Here is a 381-nt window from a genome sequence, read left to right as displayed (position 1 = left end):
GGTATTTTGAGCTGCTACATCCATAAGTATAGGTCAAGTTCATCAAATTGTAACAATTTACACTTGTTTTCTTTATCTTTCTCTATTCGAGTTCTGGCCATTAAAGTTAGGTCAAATGGGTACTATCAAGAATGCAAGTTTGGGCGTTCTTGTGCATCTCCCCGTACTTCCTCATATTAGCTGAACACTTCTCTCTCCGCTCTAGCCCTCCGTGGCTACGTCCTTGTCCATGGGCTTAGCAGTTCTCAGGTCTCACTACACTTCAGACCAACCAGCCCTTACTCTTCTCTCTCTCATCTCCAGGTTGATGGGTGTCTATGGAACATGGTTGAACTTTCCATAACTTCATTGCTGCCTTTCCTGTTCTTCTACTCACCATTA

Source organism: Chrysochloris asiatica, unplaced genomic scaffold, assembly GCF_000296735.1.
Source record: "Chrysochloris asiatica unplaced genomic scaffold, ChrAsi1.0 scaffold00142, whole genome shotgun sequence".
NCBI classification, from domain to species: Eukaryota; Metazoa; Chordata; class Mammalia; order Afrosoricida; family Chrysochloridae; genus Chrysochloris; species Chrysochloris asiatica.
Note: the sequence above shows the minus strand (reverse complement) of the source record.